Below are 11,736 nucleotides of genomic sequence, written 5' to 3'. Positions count from 1 at the left end.
AGGGTTCCTTTTTCTCTGCATCCTCGCCAGCACTTGTCATTTGTTGATTTGTTGACAATAGCCATTCTGACAGGTGTGAGATGATACCTCATTGTCATTTTGATTTGCATCTCTTGGATGATTAGTGACTTTGAGCATCCTATCTAATAAAAGAGAAACATGGTAATTGGCATACGACCGCTACCCTTCCCATTGGCTAATCAGGAGATATGCAAATTAACTGCCAGCCAAGATGGCGGCCGGCAGCCAGGCAGCTTGAAACTAATATGAGGCTTGCTTGCTTCAGTGACGGAGGACTCCAACGTTCCCCGCCTGCCTTGCCAGCCTCTGAGCTTGCAGTTTAAGAAACATTGTAACAAATATAGAAGCTAAACAAAACCCCAGAAACCTGCTTTCAGCCTCCGGGATCTCAGAGCTGGAGTTATACATTGTTTTGATTATAGAACACAAACAAACCAGATACCTTCTTTCAGCAGCAGAGGCCTCAGAGCTGGAGCCAGAGCTAAAGCTGGCCCAGAATAAAAAAGAAAAAAAGGAGCAGTTGGGAGCTTCAGTCGGCCTTAAAACAGCCCTCAGCCCCTCACCCAGACTGGCCAGGCACCCCAGTGGTGACCCCCACCCTGAAGGGTGTGTGACCAGCTGCAAACAGCCATCATCCCCTCACCCATGCTGGCCAGGCACCCCAGTGGGGACCCCCAACCTGATCCAGGACACCCTTCAGGGCAAACCAGCCAGCCCCACCCATGCACCAGGCCTCTATCCTATATAGTAAAAGGGTAATATGCCTCCTAGCACCAGGGTCAGCGGAGCCACGAGGCCTCCCAGCACCAGGATCAGTGGAGCCGAGAGGCCTCCTGGCACTGGGATCAGCGTGACAGGGGGCAGCACCCAAACCCCCTGATCGCCCTGTGGCTCTGTGTGTAACAGGGGAAGGGGCCACAACCTCCCTATCCGCCCTGCTCTGTTCGTGACAGGAGAAGGCACCCCAACCCCCTGATCAGCCCTGCTCTGGGCCTGATAGGGGGGAGCTCCCCAACCCCCTGATCACCCTGCTGCTCTGTGTGTGTCAGGGTGCGGCGCCCCAACCCTCCCCCCTCCACGGGCCCTGCTCTGTGTGTGATGGGGTAGAGCCATAACCTCCCCATCGGCCCTGTCCTGAGTGTGACAGTGGCGGTGCCCCAACCCCCTGATACGCCCTGCTCTGTGTGTGACAGGGGGTAGTGCCCCAACTCCCCTATCGGCCCTGCTCTGTGCATGACAGGGGGGAGCTCCTCAACCCCCTTATGGGCCCTGCTCTGTGCGTGACAGGGGGGATCCCCAACCCCCCTGATGGGCCCTGCTCTGTGTGTGACAGAGGGCAGCGCCCCAACCCCCTGATCAACCCTGCTCTGTGCATGACAGGGGATGGCGCCGCAACCTCCCCATCGACCCTGCCTTGAGTGTGATGGGGCGGTGCCCCAACCCCCAATTGGCCCTACCCTGAGCTTGACAGGGGGTGGCGCTGCAACCTCCCGATCCACCCTGCTCTGTGCATGACAGGGGGTGGCGCCCCAACTCCCCAATCAGCCCTGCTCTGAGCCCGACCAGGGTCTGCACCTAGGGATTGGGCCTGCCCTCTGCCACCCAGGAGCAAGCTTAAGCCAGCAGGTCGTTATCTCCCGAGGGGTCCCAGACTGCGAGAGGGCACAGGCCGGGCTGAGGAACACCCCCTCCCCCGAGTGCACAAATTTTTGTGCACAGGGCCTCTAGTCTTATCTAATAATAGACAAACATGCAAATTGGTGTCACTCTGCTACCCCCACCAGCCAAACAGAGCTACTATGCAAATTAACCCAACAATGATGGAGATTAATTTGCATACATAGGTGCCCAGTGGCCTGGGTCCTGAGAACATCATGGGCACCCAGGTCACTCCGAGGTAGGCCCCGTGTGGGCCCTGAGCAGCTTAGGAAGGGCCTGAGCCAGAGGGCTCCTGGGCAGAGCTAAGCCTGTGATCAGAGCCGAGGGGTCCCCTGCCCAAGCCTAAAGCCTTGACCAGAGGCTTCAGGCCTGGGCAGGGTTGGAGCTGGTGATCAGAAGGAGCTGGGGGCCCCCTGTCCAGGCCTGAAGCCTTTTCTGACTGCTCATTGGGTAAGCTCCCTGTATGCCACTGGTAACACTTTTAGTTACTTGGGTAATAAGAATTCAAAAAGGTGATCTAGGGTTTTCCCACCTCACTCCTGGAGAAAAAAACGAAGGTCCACTGCTGGAGGGCTAAGAAATATCATATCCTGCCCTAGCTAGTTTTGCTCAGTGGATAATGCCCCGGCCTGCTGACCGCAGGGTCTGGGTTCAATTCTGACCAAGGGCATGTACCTAAGTTGCAGGCTCCTCCCTGGCTGGGACCCAGGTCAGGGCTCATGCAGGAGGCAACCAATCAAAGTGTTCCTCTCACTTTGATGTTTCTCTCTGTCATTCCCTTTCTCTTCCACATTTTCTAAAAATCAATGGAAACATGTCCTCAGGTGAGGATAAAAATAAAAAGAAAGAAAGAAATGAAATATCCCATGAAAGACACATCTTGAAAATGCCTAAAGAAAGTTGTCATTTTTTCGTGGTGAAGGGACTGGAGTCCATGTTGATGAAAACACCTTGGTGGCTGTGGTGATTGGCAGTGGCTGCAGCAGCAGGGTGATGGGGCTGGTGCCTTCCCCTGATCAGCCCAGTCGCCTCCCACAAAGGGAGGCCAGACTATGGCTTAGGCCGGCTCCCCAAGGGGAGCAGGGAGCCAGCCTAAGCCATCAGTAGGACATCCCATGAGGGCTCCCAGTATGTGAGAAGGGGCAGGCTGGGCTGAGGAACCCCCCCCCCCAGTGCACAAATTTTTGTGCACCAGGCCCTAGTGTTTTCATATTTCTCTTGGCCTTCCTTATGTCTTCTTTTGAAAAGTATCTATTTAGATCCATTGCCCATTTTGTGATTGGGTTAGCTTCCTTTTGTTAAGTTGTATGAGTTCCCTGTAAATGTTGGAGATTAAACCCTTATCTGTGATAACATTGGCAAATATGTTCTCCCATGCAGTGGGCTTTCTTGTTGTTTTATTGATGGTTTCTTTTGTTATGCAAAAGGTTTTTATTTTTATGTAGTCTAATTTGTTTATTTTCTCTTTAGTTTCCATTGCCCTAGGAGCTGTATTGGTGAAGAAATTGCTTCGGCATATGTCTGAGATTTTGCTGCCTGTGGATTCCTCTAGTAATTTTATGGTTTCCTGTTACACCATACACACACACAAAAAATGAAACTAGACCACCAACTTACATCATACACAAAAATAAACTCAAAATGGATAAAGGACTTAAACATAAGATGGTCTCTTCCATTTTAGCTGGACATACAATGAGCAGGGGGAGAGTTCATAACTCTTGGCCAACTGATAATTTGCCATGGAAAATAAAAATTTAATAATATTTTATGGAGAATATTGCAATGATCACATTGGCCAGGCATCAGACATTGTTCCTGTGACCAGCAGTTTCCTTAAGGCTGCCCTTGTAGATGTCCCTCATGGGGATGATCCACTTCTGTCTCTCCTCTGAACCACATTGACATGTGTCAGCTGTTCTCATTTAATTAAATGGTGTCCAACCTTTGGTAATCTTGCTCTTCTCTCAGTTTTGTCCTCTAAGCCAGTCTGGATGCAATGCCCACTAATGTTTAAAAAGTGATTCTAGCACAGGTATTCTCAGTTCCTGGGAGGTCTTTGTTACCTGATCTATGTCTCCAGAAATTGTGTATGGATGACATTCTGGTAAATTAAATCACATCTTAAATAAGGTAGAACTCACTTTTTACAAAAATTCCATAGTGAATCCCTTCCCCACCATCTCTCAAGTCCTTAATTTACTTGAATTACAACTCTAGATTCTTATTTGTTCAGTATACTTAAAAATGAGGCCAACTGGTGTGGAATATTGAGAAAAATATAATGTATTAAAACCAGCTTTTGTATTTATAAAGGTTTATAGCCAGTGCCTGACATTGTTTCTGTACTATAGTTAACCAAATAACTAGTAATAGATGGATAAATGAAATTCTAAAATAAATCTGTAAAATTTATCGTATAAAAGCAGATTACCAAATAACTTTCAAAACAGGAAAGCCATCTTATGCCATTTCATTTAAACAATAATAACTTTTATATTTTGCAAATGAATTCAATTTGCTTTTAAGAGTATTTTGTTTCATTTAACTGTGACAGTAGTGAAAGGTTAGAGACTTTGCAGAACATTTCATTATATTTGGCATTTTTTCACTTGATCAAACAAATCTTTTGCCAACAGTTTGAGGACATGAGGACTTTGAAGGTAAACTCTAAATTTGTTCAGTCCGAATTGTTTGCTTAGTGTTATTTGAACTTAAAGGGATAGTTCATTTTATGTGCCATAATGAGTTCTCTATCAATAGAAATGTTAAAAAGAGATTGGCTAAGAAAATGTCTACATTTCAAGAAAGTTGTTTCCTGATTAATGGTTTGCAACCTTTGCTGGACTTTGGAATGACAAGTAGAGTTAAAAAAAAAAATAAATAAATAAGAGCCTGGTAATTAATCGCATTGTTTGTGATAGGGTCGAGCATTAGTATTGTTAAAAAGCCTCCCCAGTGATTCTAATGTGCACACAGGATTAAGAAACTTTCTGCTACACAACTTCTCTATTTCCTTCAACCTCTTAAGATTTTGCTAATCCAAGGATGTGTTGTACTTTTACTAGCTTAAAAAATACAAAACAGATCGTGTAGTTTAGTTTTGCAACTAAAAATAGAAATCAGAATATAATAATTTATCTATGACCTAAGCAACCTGAAATGAATTTTAATGAAACAAAATCTACTTTTTATACAAAGGTCTACTATGTTGTAGGCATGGTATAAGTACTTTACATATATTAATTCACTGAACTTAGAGAATAACTATATGAGGATGGCATTAGCAATATCTTCATCATCATCATCATCATCATCCTCCCATTACAGGTAAACTGATGGAGAGATTAAAAAACATGCCTATCTGCTAATAAGTGGAAAAACTGAAACCCAGGCAGCTTGGCTTCAGAAGACACAAACTTGGCCAAACTATTGCACTGACTCTCATGGTTTTTACAAATAGGACCTGACACAGCTTGAACACCCAAATAGTTCTTCCAACCGAGTGGCCTCCTTTAGGACATTACAAGGCACTCGGGACATGCTTGATTTGTTTTGAATGAAGAGTGCAGAATTCAGCCCTGTGTGAAAGAATGAGCTTTAGACTCCAATATCATCTAGGCTTTCCATTAGAAACATATCAAAGGCAGATGGAAATTCATCCTTGTGAAATACTCAGAAAATGATGTGGCATGCTATCCCAGAGGTAATGCATTTTAATACTCAACCTCCTTCCTTCTGAAAGTTTCTTCTTCGATCTAATCCAAATCCCTCACACTCAAATTTAGAGTGTTTTATTTTATTGTATTCTCTTCTGTCTTCAGAGAAGCTGGGGAAAAAATGGTTTGGTGAAGTGCTGTGTCCCTCAGCGAATAGATGGAATATAGGTAGAACTTTATACCCCATTCCTATCAGGCAGCTAAAAGCACTACTCCAGGGGTTGTCAACCCTGAATGGTCAGGAGCATCACCTAGGGAGCTTTTAAAAATGACTCATACCCAGATCTCACACCAATTCCATGCTGTGGTTATCTTCCCATGCCAAAATAGCTATCCACTTCATAACTGCCAGGTCTTACATCATTTGTAGAGCTGGCACTTTTAAGAGATTTTGGGTTTCTTTGCAACAAGGATTTGCCAGTCTGTAATAAGTTCCATAGATAGCTGCTCCCTTAACCTCTGACATGGCCAGTTCACTCGGTGAGGATGATCTCTTGTCCAAGGACCAGAGAGGCAAATAACCCACGGTAGGCATGAGGTTAAGTCCAGCCATGGCTGATTCACAAAACACCAGACACATGTGTTCAATTCCTCAGCCCTTCATGAATCTAGGTGGTTGTGTCAGTTGTGGCTGTGGTGAAGGATTCCTGAAGCACCGGGATGAATGGCTGGTTCTTTGCTGCCCCATGTAGTATTCTACCTCGAAAGCTGAGGCCCTTGATGAAACAGCTGGGCTATTGAAATGAACCCCTCATCCCGGTGGCAGAACTCAACTACAGTATCAGCTATGAACAAGTAGCGCTGATGAAACAAAGGGTATGAACAAAAAATAAATCTCTGTGCTTTGATTTAGTTCAAGTTCCACTTCATCACGTAAATGACTTATGTTTATCCCCCAAATGGCAGCTGAATCCAGTCTTCTCTGTGTTGGGCTAAAAGGAAGCAGAGAAATTCTCCCTACCTTTTTGCACAGCATCCCCTTAAATAAAAGGCAGATTCTCTTTGTCTTCAGAATTGCCCCAAGGGATTGATTGTAAACATATTTCCACACTGTATACACAAACAGCATTTGACGTGTGCTGTAAAGTGAACAGGTTGGCAGGCTGCTAGATGAGTCGTTGTTTTCTTATATACTAAATAGCAGGACTTTCGAAAACTGGAGACTATTATATAATTGTGCAAAGCAACAATAAATCCACATGTGATATAATAAAAGCTATTTTGAAAAGTAAAAAAAATAGTCTTCACAGAACAATGGACTGAGAGCAACTGCTTGGTATTTCAAACAATAGATCTGTTTGCTGTCATTATTGATTTAAATCAAAATGATTCTGAGCTATAAAATAGCAAGCGAACTAAAACACCCACACCTGTTCCCGTGAAAGCAAAACAACAAGAACACAAAATCAAACAAAATAAACAGCACCAGCATCAATAACAATTGCAGCAACACCGCATCAGTCTCTGAGCCAGGGAAGCCGCACAGCCCCTGGCAGGCAGCTGAGGCCTGCACGGCTGTGTACAGGCCAGAATGAGGCGAGGAGAAAGGTGTCTGCATCTAATTTTTACCTCTGCTTTTTTCATAAGAGCTGCCAGGCCTCTTCTTGGTGATTTATTACTTTCGCTTCAAAGGGGAAATTTAATATTTGGTTTAGGAAAATGGCATGAAATTAAAGGATGCTGAGAAATGCTCTGAGAAGCTCTAGGAAGGACAGAAAACAATTTGTGGACTGCAGTTTCCTTTGTTAAAGGGTGGCAAATTATTATAAAACCTGCTTTTGAGTTTTGAAGTTCCCTTTTCTGTTCTTAAAGGAAGAACAGTGTCCCTGGGCTCCATCAGGAATCTCGGGGCCTTTGTGAAACAAGCATGAGGGGCTAGTGCTGTCCCACCTTCTGCACAACAAGGAACCCATTTGGAGGCCACGGTTGCTTATAGGGTGATGCTGGTCCTCTCAGCCACACCTCTGGAAGGGCTTAATGTCTGTCCATTTTGTCAGAGGTTCAGGCATCAGGCTTGGCATCCTCCTGATGTCTATGTTGGAGGGATAGAGGGCCAGAGCTGTGCAAACAGAATGTCTTTGCAGCCCCTGCCTCTCAGCCCCCAGGCCATCACATCCCTAGCTTTTTCCTGTGTCCTCATGAGGATAAACCTGCATATTGGCTTTCAGTAGTAGGAGCTAAGAAATCTGGATTCAGATATTATTTATTTACTGTAAGCAAACCAACATTTCTATGGGCCTCCAATTTCTTACCTATAAGCCATGGATGTGGATGGGTATAAGTGAAATAAATCCAACCCTGGCATTGCATGATTAGTGGGTTAGTGTCTTTTCACACACACACACACACACACACACACACACACACACACACACACTTCCACAGTTTGAAATATGATGCCAAAAGCAAAGTGTTAAGAGCTATAGTTTTTTCACCCACAGGGAAACTGAGCTGACTCAAACAGAAGAAATTTTCTATTTTCATGTACAGCCTCTGGGATAGCTTCTCCTGTACCTGTAGCAAGAGTACAGGCAGCAAGTTGCTAATATTGTTTTCAGCCATTAGTTATGGATTCCTCTTGCATATCTCATATATGCTCAGATGAGACAAAAATTATTAATTCTGAAGTGTCCCCAGCCTTCCAACCATTCCCAATTCCATCCAGACTTTGATGTTTGTCTCTCAGCTTTTTTCCCATCCTCACAAAGCTTCTCTCCTCTTTTGAGTTTCTGCAAGACTTAGCGTTGAAAGAGAATTCAAGATGCTAGAGGAAAAGAAGGAGGACTTAGAACATATCCATTGAATTAAATAATAGAATTGAAAGAGAGGAGAGAGCAAAGCTATCCATGCTGGAGTAGAAAATCATTTTGTCCAGGGGCTTTTAAGAGAGGAGCATCTTGGCAGTTGCAACATATAATGGAAGAAAATAGGAAGGAAGGAGGGGTTTATAAGTTTGCTTTGGACTATATTTGGATCCTCTTCAGCTCTTTTTGTTTGTTTTATTGACTGTTCCATGACTCTGAGACTAAGCCACATAGTGTCAGGTGGTACACAGTGTTGGTTTTTTTAAACTAAGTATTGAAATGGTAGCTCAGAAGATTAGAATTTTATTTAGCTCGCAGTTCATGGCCAATGCCAGTTATGATAACATGTAAGCTCCCTCATCCCCCAAAGAAAACAAAAACAACTAGGATTCATTAAATCTTCATTTCAGATAATGTTCTCAATGCTCAAGGCATCTATTATCTTAACAGACATGGCCCCTTTGCTTCAACCGCCATTTTCCCAGATAAGGTGATAATTATGATGGCTATAGGAAGCTAGTCTGTTATTCATGCTTTTGGCACAAGCGAATGACTATCATTATGCCAATAAATAACCCAAGGCAAATGATAATGAGAACAATTCTGAATTTCGTCCAATATCACACAGTGCCTCCTGGGCTATGAAGCTTCAACATGGCATTTGTAATTTCAATATAATGACCAAAGGTTATCCTAAAATTCCCAATGTCTGATGGGGCTGTGGATATCATTACTGAGATAGAGGAAAGCAGTGTGACAAAGGAAGGGTTAGGAGTCCAGGTCTCCATTTGAAGGTATTGTCAAATCAGCCATCTAGAGGAGGTGGAAGGTCCTCTATTTCCCTGAATTAATTATCTGTGAATGAATTCTGTGAATTCAATTTTGGGGGAAGAAAAAACTGTTTTATATTAAAATATTCATTGATAAACTGATCACTTATAAAATTAGAACCAAGTCAACTATCCTTGCCTGATAAAATTGCAGAGTAAAGCTACCCATTTCTCAAAAAGGCAGAATGACATGTATTTAACAAGAGTTTTTTTTTTTAAACTGCTGGAATCCCAAACACAGACACCGATGAATATGGATCTGGAAGGATTACTCCATGGGAAGACCAGAGAAAATGGAAGGGGATTTTGGCCTGATGGATTATTCAAAAGGGAATGGTTTGAACATCCAAAGATGAGAGAGACCCTTGAGAAAATTGATGAGCCCACTGAGTGTTTCTGAAAATTGATCTTCTAGGATTGTTGTGTTGAAGTTAAACCTGAGAGGATCAGCATTGTTTCTTGTTATCATGTAATATTTTTTAAAAACCATGCTTTAAAAAAAATGCACATTTTGTTTATTCTAAGGCTTGCTACAGAATGTAATTATATCCCACATCTCTCCAAATATAAAGTAAAAACATATTTTCATGCTTGTAAAGCTTAATATATTTTCATGAAAATATCTAAAATGAATCACTCTAGGCATGTATTATGTATGTATGTATATGTATGTGCATGACTGTCTGCTCAGGTTAATTATTCCATGCTACTCCAGAATACATACCACCTCTCAGATCTGATAACTGGTTTTCCTGGTCACAGTCATGGACTTGGCAATTCTGAGGTGAGTATCAGGGAACTGGTACCACTTCCTATTTTCGTTCTCCTCACCACTGAAATTGAACCCAAATTGTTGCTTAAAGGCTGGATCTTTTAGAGTCTTAGCTGCAGCTTCCCCATCAGCACTCATGAATCCTCCACCATGCGGCATTGTGCAGTGTCAGCCATTAGAGGGCACCGCTGTTGCACAATGTGTTAGGTTTGCTGTTTCCAGGCAGCTGGAGTCCTTGCCAGGCAGCAATTTTTGGCAGCAGTTTTCCGAAAGGAAACAGGTTGCTGTAGATGGTGGCAGGTGATAACCATTGGTAGGTGACCCTCTTGTATTATGTAGACTAACTTAGCCGAATACTCTAAGGTAAAATAAAAAATAAAAAAAACTTGACTCATCTCTTTCAAAATTTTCTCCTTTGCTGATCAATGATATTAACCCAAAACCACCCTATAGCTTTTATTTATAAGAACCACTCTTGAAGGTTCCCTGCCATGGGGAATTAGGTATGGAGGAGTTATATAATGGAATGTGAAGAAGGATATAAGGAAATGTCAAATTTAAAAAAATAAAATATTGATAACCAGGAAACTAAAATCATAAATTATTATAGTTATAAATTACCAGTAATTTTGGTAGAATAAGAAAATAACTATGTTGAAGATATTGTTAAAGACTACCACTTCAAGGAAGTTGTGAACTCAGATTCTAAACCAGAGTTTCATCTCAGTGGGATTCAAATGGAACTGGGCCAGAGATTAGGAGGTGACATTTTTTTTTTTTTTTGTCTTGGTGCTCACATAGAAATGTTCCATTTAGTTAAGGTGAAATAATGCACTTAGCTGAGAGCTAAATGTGTGATGTCCATTAGCAATAGTGGATCATTCCCTTTGCAGATTGTTCACAAAAAACCTTTAGTACCAGCCAGTCTGATACATTAATAAAGGAGAGCACATTAATTTTAATATGGTTCTGAAAAAAATAAATTGGGAAGAATGAATTTTCTTCTTCAAATTCCCATTATAATGAATTGCGAGACTAAAAGAAATGACAATTGGATTATCTCTTCCACAATTCTGTTTCCTTAATGCAGATAACTGGTATTTGAGTGTAATTTGGAAATGTCACTTGAAAAAAGTAACAGCGAAGCGGAATTAAGAGCAGATAAATCAATAGACGAGCCATTAGGCTCTCCATTCAAAATGTCACTGTGGAATGTTACAGTCCATGTGTTTGTGAATCACTGTCTTTTTTATTGTCATTTCATTTTTCTGGTCCTGTTAGTGCAGCTGATTAGAAGAGCATGATGCTGAACATAAAGCCAAGGTCATGGGTTTGATTCCTATACACTCAGGATGCTAAGATTGGTCAGGCCTCGTGTTTCATTGTTATAGCCTCCTTGCAGTCTATCTTTTTATCTGTGAGTGGCTTCTCTATACATGCTCTTATTCCAGTGAGTCCAGAATTGATTCCATTTGCCATTCCACCTTTTTCTTGTGTATGGTTTTCTTCCCCAAACCCTATCTAACTATTGAGAGTCTATTCGTTATTCCAGGCCCAGGTGTCATGCACATTTATGTAAAGGCTTCCCTGAGCCTAAGCAAGAATCTTCCTGCTCTGAACCCTCATGGCATTCTGTGTGTCACTTTATGAAAGTTGTCTTATTTCACTTGTGATCATATAGTTTATCTTCTAACATAGGATAAGTTCCTTGAAGGCAGGCATAGTTTCTTTTCTTATATTCCCCACACTAATAACAAGTTAATTTGTGAGAATTAGAGGCTCCAAAGGTATTTATTAATTGGATTAATGCATTAACTAAGTTAATAAATTAATTGGCAATGGCACATTAAGGAATAGAGCGAGGTTGGCCCAGTACAGCTACTGAAAATCCAATTAAATAACACATTCAAGTAGCAGTAAGTGTAAGCATA

The sequence above is a fragment of the Myotis myotis genome, unplaced genomic scaffold (assembly GCF_014108235.1).
Source record: "Myotis myotis isolate mMyoMyo1 unplaced genomic scaffold, mMyoMyo1.p scaffold_m19_p_3, whole genome shotgun sequence".
In the NCBI taxonomy this organism is placed as follows: Eukaryota; Metazoa; Chordata; class Mammalia; order Chiroptera; family Vespertilionidae; genus Myotis; species Myotis myotis.
This window is presented reverse-complemented; position numbering follows the sequence as displayed.